Genomic DNA, 11,848 nt, shown 5'->3' on the forward strand with positions numbered 1-11,848 from the left:
ACTGTTTTCTGTAAAAATATCTTTTCGGAGACGCAAAAATTGGCTAGAATTTCCTCTATCTGAGGGAAAGCTACAAATTTCTAGATGACCGTTCCACGGACGAAGAATTTTCGAAGTTTATCTAATAAATTCCCTACGATTTTCTAAAGAATAATTTTTCGCTTTTCACTTCCCACTTTAGGCAATTTCTCGTATAGAAAGGAACCCTTAAAATTTTCGGATTCGAAAATGCGATAAAGAGAGAAATCAGAAAAATTCTTTCTTTCGTTAAACTTCACAATATGCATCTAAAATTTTTGGGAAAATGACTGAAGCCCTGGTAATTTCGATAACAGTCAAGTTCCCCTAAATGACTGAACAGATACAAATTTTATAGCGCCGCTTTGAATGCATCTCTAGAGATCTAAAAGTACTCTGGATAGCCTAAAAAGTGTTTCGATGCATGTAGAAGGAAATTGTCGTTAAAAAGACATCCACCGTCTCAGCAGACCAAATTAATGGAGTCAATAAGGCCATTCTCATGAGGAAAAGTCAATAGGTGTCTTACATAATACATATCTTACGTAAGAATCGAACGTTCCGTTTTAAATTTCACTCTTCGTCTAAAAAAAAATGAGTAACCTAAGATAAGAACCGTCAAATGTCAAAGTGGGGACCAACTGGGGACGCAAATTATCTAAAAGTGTCCCGTAACATCCACCTGTTCTTTAATAACACGCGTGTTTCGAGCTTAGCACAACATCAAATTCCAAAGTACCACCCGTGATTTTACCCCTTTTGGATGTCCTTTGGAATCTTCCAAAATATAGTCATGTTTAGAACTATTAGCTTACCATTTGTGATTAGACGACAGAAGGTGTGTTTTCCGAAATACGAGGTCAAGCCACCTTAAAAAAGCTCAAATATGGAACGTATTATATTTCCTCAGCGTCTCCTATATGAACAACTCGTTTTTATGTAAATCATGACTCCTCAAATCACAATCTCGGTTCGCAGGACATCCCCGCTTTCATGGGATTGCCACAGGCGCATCCAAGGTTATCAGTTAAGACGTCCTCGTACTGATAAAAATGGATGGCTGTATTTAACTAGGGCTAAAAGAGCTATTATTATCCACTATCAACGTACATAACAACCAAAATCTACTCAGCTGCCCAAGCGATTTAACGACACAGAAACCAGAAACGTTCATTTCAAAAGTTTAATCATCAAATGTTGTTTACAATTCTTCCGTCATACGTATTTTTAGCTGAAATCAAAATCTACGCTGTTTAAACTCAAAATCTCCCTGCTGGCTCACAAAATAAAGCCAATATTCCTGAAGTGTTTCAAAACTACCTCGTGAAGGTGTCTGATATTCACGCACACAATGCCAGATATGCCTCAAATCTTAACTTTCGTGTACCACGTGTAAGGTCAAATTACGGCAAACACACATTTAAGTTTGCCATAACCAAAACTTGGGAAGTGATTCCTACTAAGATAAAAACACTTAGCTACCATCAGTTAAAAAAAGAATACAAGCGAATTCTAGTTAACTCTCAAAGGTAACAATGTAATATGACTGTTTCACATAAAATGACTACTGACATAATCGTCCATAGTTGCCATGGCACCAAGCGCCCACTTATTATGTATTTCCAATCATAATATAGCGGTGGTTAGCTCGAAAGCTAAGCTCCTCTGACCACCGTACACTTCTATCCAAGCCATTAATTTTCTTTTTTCCTTCTTCATCTTCTTTATTGCTATATTCCTACCTTACTATGTATAATGTAAGTACTTTATAAAAGTGTGAATAAAATTGAATCGAATTACGCCACTGCGTATTTCTGCCTTAATTTGACTCTGAAAAAAAGTCAGCCGGCCACAGGTTTGCGTGCAATGGAAATTTCACACTGCTCAACGGAAGTGTAATCCTTGTTGTGACTGGTTACATCCAGTTTGCGGTCAACATAGTGATACCGTGGCATCTTCACAGGCTTCTTTGTCCTAACAAAAGAAAAAACAAAAACCCTTAACGTCCGTAAGATCGAAAATAACCCAAACTATCTTTGACGACAACCATCAGCTTTGACCAAAATATACTCTTCTTTAATTTTATCGTTCGATCGTTTTCGGGAGACAAGGCAAGCGTTCTCCACGTTCTCCTTTTTTAACAAAGATCCTTACTTGCTTGCTTACTCACCCCTCCCCTCTTCGCCGTATACGTTAATTTATAAAAGCGAAAAAATATCACCCCAAATCACCACCATCAAATGTTTTTATGGAGTTCTTCATTGGCAATTTCTAACGAGCGATTTTTTTCCTTTTTTGTGTGCACAGATTTATTCTTTTTTTTTTTTCTTACAAACAAAAATATAATATTTCGTAAGAATAACAACGGTTTGACGATGTCCGGAACATGACCTTGAGCAAGTCCATTAGACGGGAAAGGTAGTGAGTAGCATTGCGCGAATGACCTGAATCATGATCATGACAGTGTCGACAAATTGTGGCCAACTTGTGTCTGAAGCCAAAATTTAAAAAACTTTTCAGTACTTTCTACCGAATACCAATTCTTTTCAACAATATATATTTTTTTAATCTCGCAATGTAAACTCCCTCAAACTCGTATCCCGTTTATAATCATCAGCATTTCATCTCGTGCATAAAGAAGCTCAGTGTTGGGTTCCTAGCCCTGTGTCTTCTTCTGAAAAACGGGTCCATTGGCAGGAAAGTTCAAACCAGTGAACTTGACATTGTAGATGAAACAGTTGCCTTTGATGCTTTTAAAGAAGAGGTGAAAAAAAAAATAACAAAGTGCTATGGAATGGTTGTGGATATTTTTCATCATGATACTCTACAGCGCGTGAGCAAATCGCCACCGCCTGGTGTGCCATTTGCCATTTCTAACGAAGAGAAACGGAGACTGAGCTACCGACAGTTATTAGCGAAAATGTTAGTTTATTCGAAGGGGAGGAAAACACTCTCCTGTACTGACATTCTGCGTTTAGCGAAACGTCGATTGGTTACCAAATTCAATTAACTATGTTTTCAATGTACCTGAAATCATTGCTGACAATACATTCTGCACCGTCTTCCAAGTTCATCAGGGGCACCCAACGTCAATTTTCGGAAAATATCTTTTCGTAAGACGATTTGAGATCTAGAATTTTCAGAACAATTGTTGCAAAATTTCTTCCTTACCTGCCTCTCCTAGGATTTTCGAACATCTAAAAAATGATATAATTGCCCATTTTAAACGGATTTTTATCCTATAAAGGTCACCTATTTTCGGGAGCCTTTTTTCTGGCTGAAATTTTCGAAAGAAGGTAAGTTTTGAACCCTATAATTTTCGGATCACTAGACTTTCAGCTAGGAAATCTGAACAGATGAAAAATTTTTAGGGGATAAAAATATGCCTATATCTACCGTTTAAATACTAAAATACCTTCAACAATATGCCTTGTTTAAGTGGTTTTGAACTATATTCTCGTTGGGTGCCCCTGGTTCATGATCCTCTCCCATGTGATCCCTCAGGCAATGACTGCTTTACATAATCAGGGATGTCTTCAGGGTACTTGGTGAATGGTATATATGCTTCCGTACTGACTCTGTGGTGATAAAATATCCCATGCAAACGGCAGAGGTCCGCCCTTGGTGACAGTGAGCTTTACAGTCTGCTCGCCCCTTAAAGAGAAGAGTTGGCACTGCAAATTAGACACATTTTTATATTTTGGTGCCTTATTGATTAGAAAAGGTTAAGCAATGCTCGATGGGTCTTGTTAAAAGGTGTATAATTCTTACTCTCACAGGATTTTCTCTTACTTCTCTGGTTTGTTTCCCCCTTTTCTCAAAAAGACACGTTTTCAAATATCAATTCCATCGGGGATGGTGGACAAGAAACCACTTTGTCAGCTTTGTGGATGTGAAACCAATTGATGGTTATCTATTTTATTACACTAACGTAGAGGTTAACTTTGCATGATAGCGTTCAGTTTGGTAGGAAATACGTCTGCGGTTCGCAGGCTATCAGTTTGGTTCACATATAAAAAAATTTAAACAAATGTCCATGAAAGATAACGCTGGTAACGCTTTGCTGCTCACTTGTTCTATCGTAATTCTGCCTCTTCTCCCCAATTCCTTTCCAAAAACATTGTGCAAAGTGTCATGGAATTTTAAAAGTAATTAAGGGTAAGCTGCGAAAACGCTTCATGCATTGAACGGAAACCAACTTCCTGCTAAATAGTTGACTTGCATAGAAATCGTCCAACACGTGTAGCCTTTGTCCTGAATCTAGTTTTCTGTCCTACGAATTGTATAACAAAAGGTTTTGCATGATGACATTTTGCGAGATATTTAAGGTAACCGAATGTTTATTATACATTTTTCGTTATTCTGCGTGAGAAATGTTGATCAGCCAAGCACATATGGAATTGAATTCGAATACAATGGTTTCTTGAATCTCTTACAAAAATAGTCTTGTTAGCAAAACATGACTGGATGAGTGCGTTCTTATATAGATCAAAGCCATATCTTTCGTTTATATAACTAAAGTGGGCGATGTGGGTTTCAAATGGTGTGTCGTGCATTGGGTTTTGCAATTTTTAAAAGTATTCTGGGTTCTTCTGTTACGTCAATCATCTGGGTGCTTATGCAAATCACGAGGCAACACGCGCGTTCGCCCATCTTCACCCTTTTGCTTGGAATACTTAAAATCTGTCCCTTTCCAAGTGAGTTTTACTGTAATACTATGAGGCATGTTCCTATAGAAGATAAATACCTTGTCATTTAGAAGCGCTTTAGTTATAAGACATTCATTTGTTGAATGTTTCCGATTCAGTTCCGTCTGTATTGTTTTATACTACGGAACAGATTTTAGAATCATATTTAATTTAGGAACAGACACAAGATCGATTCAGAAACATATACAACACACAAAAAGAAACTCTAACCTCTAGCACACTAAATTATTTTTCCATTTAATACTAATCTCTAACCGTTGTGTAACAGTGAAAGTAGCAAGAGGTCACCACTCGCCGAACGCGATGATCATTCCCCTAACGATTACATGCTGACCGATTTTTACTTTCGTGTGCAGTTGTGATTAGTTGAATTTTGTTTCTTTTATCTTTATACAGCAAAGTATCAAGGTATACTAGCTTAGACTCGCAAGAGGTTAGTAAATATTTGCCATCCGTCAAGCGGAAGGGACGTTTTTCTCCTTGACAGGTTTTTTTCCAACGTTTCTAGATCTTGTACCACCTGAGAAGTGAAGACTAAGAGAAACTCCCCAGGGCACGCAAAACAAACGAAAACCGCTAAATACAAGACGATGAACTTAAAAGGGTAGAACTTTTGTAGTTTCAAACGGTGCGTAACACAGTCAGGCCCAACAATAAAATGTTCCAGATAAAAATGCTACGAAAACAAAGAGAAACACAAGATCTTTGTTTGTTTTTTGTCTGAAGTTGAGAAACTCTCCTGGGCACGTAAAACAACCCAAATGCACGAAAATCCTGAGTTGACGTGATTTGAATAGAACTTTTACAGCTTCAAAAAAGCTTATCTTAGCATAACATTACATAACATAATCAAACCCAAATGGTCAGGAAAGAAACGTTAACAAAGCATAACCACTGTGAAGAGGTTTTCTTAATTCAGGGACGCACCAAAATAGGAATTACTGCATTGTAGGGAGGTGGCCGTGTTGAAGAGGAAAAAGCACAAAAGGTAACTTAAAGACTGTCAGTCGGGACAAAAAGGAGTGACCTTTGTAGAGAAGGACTGAGCTTATGTGCAGGTGGCTGTTTTAAGAGGTTTCTTTGTCTGTGTAAATACAAAAAAAGATTAATATTTATCATGACATATTCATCTATTCATAAAACGTTGCATTTAACAACTAATCTGACAGAGGAGTATACGCAAACTTGCTAACCGGTTATGTAAACCTATTGATTTAAGGTTAGTCTTTACTACTTTCAAAGTCAGGAATCTTTTTAATGTGAAAGATGCTGTCCCTGAGGGGCTACGCACGCGTGTGGTCTATAAATTTTCGTGTGCAAGTTGTAATGCTTGTTATGTTGGTGAAACCAGCCGACACTTCTCCACACGAGTGCGCGAGCACCTACTTTCAGACAGGTCTTCGAACGTTTTTAAACATCTGCTGCGTTCAGAGTTTTGTAGAGCATCCTGCACACCGGACTGCTTCGAGATCCTGGACTCTGCAGCCACTGAGTACCAAGTGAAGCTTAAGGAATCCATGTTTATAAAATGGGAGAAGCCCGATCTCAACCAGCAGGTGAAACACATTAACCTGACTCTCTCCCTGTAGAGAACTAAGCGTCACTCATTTAACTTTGTTTTAGTACGCAATATTGACAACGCAATGTAACGAACTTTGTAAGATCGCGCGCGCTTTAAATTCAACGGCGATTTCAAAATATGTAACACTGAAGATGACAGATGTACCGTCGAAACATGTCTGGAAAATTAAAGAAAGTTGTTATGTTTATACGACTATCTATATTGTTGCTGCTATCTAGACCTTTAATCTGACTATGTAGGAAAATTGTTTTTTCAACGTTGCGTATATGTTTCCTGAGCCAATGGCAACCTTTGCCTGTTAGGTTGTAGTATATATATTTGTTTTATTGTGAAAAGCAGAAAGCTGACCTCCGATAGCTGTATTTCTTTTTTCAATCGCTTCATCTTTTTTTTCTTTTATCTAGTGAACACGTAACCTTAAACGAGACAGATGGTAACCGTCGGAGGGCAATAAGTTGCGTGTTGGAGGCACCAGAAACAGATATTGACCCATAACTTTTGTTAGAGAGTAGGATACTCTAGAAAATGTAATCATATTTCTGCATGGCTATAACGCTCGTTTTTACTTCTCTCTGTAGATGTAAGCATTTGTTGCCTTTACACACTTTAGTTTTGGCATGCGTAGAGAATTGACAGTCATTACATGCAAAAGGATAGAAAGTGAAGTTCCCTCTCTCTTTTAAAACTCCTTAGGGTAACTTTTGATGAAATTTCAGTTCAACCAGGTGAAATCTCTCCTACAAAACTACGTGACTTAGCTCTACCTCCTTTCCATGCGACAATCGTTGAGTCATCTGCACATAACAACAGGGGCTGTAACTCACACTATACTGATGGCGAATACACGAACTAAGCGTACTGCGATGTACTGCGCTAACACATTTTCTCTGCACGCAGGTATACGCCTAGAAAACTCTTTATTGCAGCCAGTCAATAACCTTTTGTTAAGTGCAACTTAAAAGTGTTTATTCTCTAGAAAATAGCTTCTTTCTGTCGGTTAGAGTTTTATGACTTAACAACATTTCCTTAGACTATCGCAACCGACGAAACTCAAGACAATACTAGCCAATCGCAAGAAATTTTAAGACGATACAGATCTCACTTTGTAATGCGTTGTTGAAAACCGAACTCAAGTGTTACTGTGTCGACGTATACTTATTATAAAGGGTGATTACATGACAAAGGACAGAATACTTCTTGAATTTTGAAAAGCAATTGATTTGCTTTTTACTTTCTTTGTGTTAGCAAACACCACTGATTTTTAAGACAAACGGATCATCACATCGTTTTGTCCATTGTAGGCTTCATCAAAGATGTCGTGTTTTAAAAGACATCCTCCGCTGTCTCAACAGACCAAATGAATGGAGTCATTTATATGAGGAAAAGTCAATAGGTGTCTTACATAATACACATCACACGTAAGAAGCAAGCGTTCCGTTTTAAATTTCACTCTTTATCTGAAATAAGAAACGAGTGAGCTAAGATAAGAACCGTCGAGTGGACCAATTGGGGACGCAAATTATCTAAAAGTTTCTATAATTCCTGTTCTTTGATTACACGCGTGTTTCGAACTTGGCACAACATGGAATTCCAATGCACCACCCGTGATTTTACCCCTTTTGGTTGTCCTTTGGAATCTCCCGAAACATAGTAATATTTTAGAACTCTTGGCTTCAGACCATTTTTGATTAGACGAGAGAAGTAGTGTTTCCAAAATACTTCGTCGAGCCACCTTAAAAAAGCTCAAATATGAAACATGTTATATTTCGTCCTCCGCGTCTCCTACATGAACCAACTCGTTTTCGTGTAAATCATGACTCATTTTAATGATTTAAAAATCACCATATCGGTTCGCGGGACATAGCTGCTTTCAAGGGCGCATCCAAGGTTATCAGTTGATACGTCCTCGCACTAATAAAAATGGATGACTGTAACTAGGGCAAGAAGAGCTATTATTGCCAACTATCAGCACACACATCAATATAAAACTACCCAGCAGCCCAGCGATATACTGAGAAGTCACACAGAAACGTCCATTTCAAAAGTTTAATCATCAAATTTTGTTTACAATTCTTCTGCCGTACGTATTTTAGCTAAAATCAAAATCTACGCTTTTTGCGCCACTGCGTATTTCTGCCTTAATTTGACTCTTAAAAAACGTCAGGCGACCACAGATTTGCGTGCAATGGAAATTTCACACTGCTCAACGGAAGTGTAATCCTTGTTGTGATTGGTTACATCCAATTTGCGGTCAACATAGTGATACCCAGGTATCATCACAGGCTTCTTTGCCCTAACAAATGAACAAAAAAACCGTTAATATCGGTAAGATCGAAAATAACCCAAACTATCAATTTAATTCTTTACCAAATAGCTTTGACCACAATCTTTGACGACAATCTTCAGCTTTGATCAAAATCCTCTTCTCTAATTTTTTGGGTCGAGCGTTTTCGGGAGGCAAGGCAAGCATTTCCGACGTTACCTTTAAATAAAGATACTTTCTTACTCACACTTCCGCTCTTTGCCGTATACGTTCATTTGTAACAGCGAGAAAAATATCACCCAAATCACCACCTCTAAATCATTGTTTTTATGGAGTCCTTCAAAGTCAATTTCTTAGGAGCGATTTTTTTTCCTTTTTTGGTGCACAGAGTTATTCCTTTTTTCCTTACAAACAAATAAGGGTCAAATATGTAATATTTCGTTAGAATAACAAAGGTTTGACAATGTCCGGAACATGAACTTGAGCAAATCCTTTAGACGGGAAAGGGAGTGAATAGCATTGCGCAAATGACCTGAATCATGATCATGACAGTGTCGACAAATTGTGGCCAACTTGTGTCTGAAGCCAAAATTTAATTTTTTTTTCACCGTTTCCTACCTAATACCAATTCTTTTCAACAATATATAGTTCTTTTTTTAAACCCCCTTCATAAAATCCCTCAGACCCAGATCCCGTTAATAATCATTAAACTAAATCGTTTGCCTTTTTGCTTATAAAATCCCGAATCGTGGCTTTTACATAAGCTAGATCACGAAAACTGACCTCCATTTAAGATTTGGAGTCCCTCCTTAATGGGTTAAATGGCAATTGGGACATCTTACTTGTAGGAGAATTTGAATTCACAGGTATAATGACCACCTCCTTCCAACTTCAGAGCCATGAAATTGTTTCCTATCAGCATTCCATCTCGTGCATAAAGACGCTCAGTGTTGGGTTCCCAACCCTGTGTCTTCTTCTGCATTGGCAGGAAATTTCAAACCAGTGAACTTGACATTGTGGATGAAACAGTTGCCTTTGATGCTAAAAAAAAATAACAAAGTCCAAAAGAATGGTTGTGGATATTTTTCATCACGATATTCTACAGCGCGTGAGCACTCGCCACCGCCTGGTGTGTCAATTTGCCATTTCTAACGAAGAGAAACGGAGACTGATCTACTGACATTTATTAGCGAAAATGTTAGCCTGTTCTAAGGGGGAGGAAAACACTCTCGTGTTCTGACATTCTGCGTTTAGCGCAAAATCGATTTGTTACTAAAATTCAATTAACTATGTTTTCGATTTACCTGGAATCATTGCTGACAGTACACTCTGCACCAACTTCAAAGTTCATGATCCTCTCCCATGTATATCCCTCAGGGAATGACTGCTTTACATAGTCAGGAATGTCTTTAGGGTACTTGGTGAAGTATTCAGTCGATTCAGTCCGGTCTGTGTTTTTTTATACTACGGAACAGATAACCGAAGCGTATTTATATAGGAACAGACACAAGATCGATTCAGAAACATATACAACACACAAAAAAACTCTAACCTCTAGGACACTCAATTATTTTGTTATTTATGCTAATCTCTAACTGTTGTGTAACAGTGGAAAAGGTCACCACTCGCCGAACGCGCGTTTGTGGTTAGTTGGATTTTGTTTCTTTTATCTTTATACAGCAAAGTATCAAGGTATACTAGCTTAGACTCGCAAGAGGTTAGTAAATATTTGTAATCCGTCAAGCAGAAGGGACGTTTTTCTCCTGGACAGGTTTTTTCCAACGTTTCTTGTACCACCTGAGAAGTGTAGACTAAAAGAAACTCTCCAGGTTTCGCAAAACAAGCGAAAGCCGCTAAATACAAGAGGTGTTAACTTAAAAGGGTAGAACTTGGGAAGCTTCAAAAGAGCTTATTTTAAAATAACATTGCGTAGCAGTCAGGTCCAAAAATAACATGTTCAAGATTAAAATACTAAGAAAACAAAGAGAAACAGAAGATCTTTGTTTGTTTTTTGTACGAAGTTGAGAAACTTTCCTAGGCACGTAAAACAACCCAACTACACGGAAGCCCTGAGTTGACGTGATTTGAATAGAAATTTTAATTTATAGCTTCAAAGGAACTTATTTTAGCATAACATTACATAACATAATCAAACCCAAATTGGTCAGGAAAAAAACGTTAGCAAAAAGCATAACCATTGTGAAGAGGTTTCCTCGGGGGTTTTCGTAATTGAGGGATGCACCAAAATAGAAATTACTACATTGTAGGGGGGTGGCCGTGTTGAAGAGAAAAAAGCACAAAAGGGAATTTAAGACTGTCAGCCGGGACAAACAGAAGTGACCTTTATGGAGAAAGACTGAGCTTATGTGGAGGTGGCTGTTTGTAGAGGTTTCTCTGTCTGTGTAAATACAAAGGAAGATTAATATATATCATGACATATTCATCTATTCATAAAAGGTTGCATTTAAAAACTAATCTATGCAGGAATTGTTCTTTCAACGTTCCGTATGTTTCCTGAGCCAATGGCAACCTTTGCAGATCATTATCTCTTGAGTATATATAGTTGTTTTATTGTGAAAATCAGAAAGCTGAAGGCTGTATTGGTGTTTTAGCCGCTTCATAACCTTAAACGAGACAGATGGTAACCTTATCAGAGGGCGATAAATTGCGTGTTGGAGGCACCATCAACAGATATTGACCCATAACTTATGTTAGAGGGTAGGATGCTATAGAAAACGTAATCATATTTCTGTCTGGCTATAACGCTCGTTCTTACTTCTCTCTGTAGATGTAAGCATTTGTTGCCTTTACACAATTTAGTTTTGGCATGCGTAGAGAATTGACAGTCATTACACGCAAAAAGATAGAATGTGGAGTTGCCTCTCTTTTTGATAATATGTTTTTTAAAACTCCTTTGGGTAGCGTTTGATGAAATTTCAGTTCAACCAGGTGAAATCTTTCCTACAAAACTACGTGACTTAGCTCTACTTCCTTTCCATAGCGATGCGACAATCGTTGAGTCATCTGCATATAACAATAGGGGCTTCAACTCACACTGCACTGATAGCGAATACACGAACTAGGCGTACTGCGATGTACTGCGCTAACACATTTTCTCTGCACGCAAGTAGTATACAAAATGGTATCTGTAGCGCATTTTAGTACCCCCCCTCAAACGGAATTAATCGGAAAAATGATGGAAATTAGAAATAATAAAATTCCACATTATGCAGAAAATTATAAAAAAGAATATCTTTTTATAAGAGGAATAAATAA

Source organism: Porites lutea, chromosome 2, assembly GCF_958299795.1.
Source record: "Porites lutea chromosome 2, jaPorLute2.1, whole genome shotgun sequence".
In the NCBI taxonomy this organism is placed as follows: domain Eukaryota; kingdom Metazoa; phylum Cnidaria; class Anthozoa; order Scleractinia; family Poritidae; genus Porites; species Porites lutea.